The following is a 1,636-nucleotide window of genomic DNA, read 5'->3' as shown; positions in this document are numbered from 1 at the left end:
TTTTTGAGATCATTTCATCTGGTATTTGCTCGGTAGTTGGCTACATAATAATTCAGGAGTGTGTTAGATGCCTAATAGCCTTCCTGCTCCTCTCTTCTCTCATTTTCTTTACAAATCATTTAAGAATCGTTTTGTTAATGGTTTCCGGAAAAGCAAGTACCGCCATTAGCACTCATTCATATTTATGTCATTTTATTTGGGTAATTAAACACAAAGCTCCTCATTTAAAGGTGCACTATCCTTCTCTGTTATCACTAACCAAGTCAGAGTCGGAATGACAATGAGCTCAGCGCAGTCACACACCCCGGGCACGCAGACCCCGGCAGCCAGAGCACCCACTGCTCCCCCTGGGATCCCCCAGCACCCCGACCCTCCCGGCCGGAGCAGGGAGATTCTGGGTGTCTCGCCCCTCCTGCTCTCCCACCAGCCGCCAGCCCCTTGCGCGCCTCCACCGAGCTGATTTCCCCCGTCCCTGCCCGTACCCGGGAGGAGCACAACGGCAGCGCTCGCACCAACCAGCTCCCTCCCTGCTCCCCTTCGTTTATGTACTTAATGATCGGTTCCCAAAGTCCGAGAAAGTGCTTCCCTCTGTCCTGGGACTCTCACTACCCCAGCTCCCAGCACCAGTCCTGCCTGACACACTTTAATAAGAAACCTGGATTTTCTTTTTCTTTATGTATATTAAAAAGTGTCTTAAAACAGTGATGTCATGTCTACCTCAAGATTTTGCTTATTTCATTGTTTTTCCTTATTATTATAGAACGGATGGTTTGCTCCTTGCTTCTGCCGCCAGACATAACAGAGACGCCTCCTGCGTACAAAGTGGGGCACGTAGGGAGATTTCCAGGAAGGGAAAAAACCCCAAGAAGCTGCCTTACAGTTGCAGACCTGCGTAAGGCTAGATTTACCCAAGAATCCCAAAGCTTTTCGTTTAGGAGAATATTTAATACTCTTATTAATCATTTTTAATCCGTTTGCTTTTAATTAAGAAACAGCATGATGCTTTCCTATCAACATATGCCAGGGAGCAGATTAATTGTGGCTTAAGATAACTCTCCTTGATTGGTGTAATGTATTAGCTAACGAGATGCCCGCTTTTAAAGACGCTCAGACACTACCTTGGAAAGCCTGCTGCCCTCCAGAGACCACTTCCCCCCCTTTTCTGGAACCCCCGAGTGTTTGTGATTTTAAAAATAGAATAAAATAAAATAAAATGGAGAACTCAGACTAGAGGACTGTGACAAAAACAACCTAAGAGCCGCTCCAGAGATGACTCTTCAGAGATTGCCAGCCTCAGAGCTGGTGCACAGTTCAAGAAGAAATCCCCAACACCGCTATGGGCTGAGGGCTGCGGGCGGTGCCGAGGCGGCTCCCCAGCCCCAGCCCTGGCAGCGGGACCTGCGGCTGAATAAAATGGAGAACTCAGACTAGAGGACTGTGACAAAAACAACCTAAGAGCCGCTCCAGAGATGACTCTTCAGAGATTGCCAGCCTCAGAGCTGGTGCACAGTTCAAGAAGAAATCCCCAACACCGCTATGGGCTGAGGGCTGCGGGCGGTGCCGAGGCGGCTCCCCAGCCCCAGCCCTGGCAGCGGGACCTGCGGCTGATCGTGTCCCTGCCTGTGACAGCACGCCC

The 1,636-nt window shown here is 49.8% G+C and overlaps 1 protein-coding gene across 1 annotated transcript in view; it reads right to left on the bottom strand.

The window, feature by feature from the left end:
• The window catches only part of LOC104469849 (acetyl-CoA carboxylase-like), a 3,866-nt gene that overhangs the window by 1,112 nt on the left and 1,118 nt on the right, over positions 1–1,636 (bottom strand). The gene's annotated exons all lie outside the window — the stretch shown is intronic.

This window comes from Pterocles gutturalis, unplaced genomic scaffold (genome assembly GCF_000699245.1).
Source record: "Pterocles gutturalis isolate BGI_N339 unplaced genomic scaffold, ASM69924v1 scaffold2250, whole genome shotgun sequence".
NCBI lineage: Eukaryota > Metazoa > Chordata > Aves > Pterocliformes > Pteroclidae > Pterocles > Pterocles gutturalis.
This window is presented reverse-complemented; position numbering and strand designations above follow the sequence as displayed.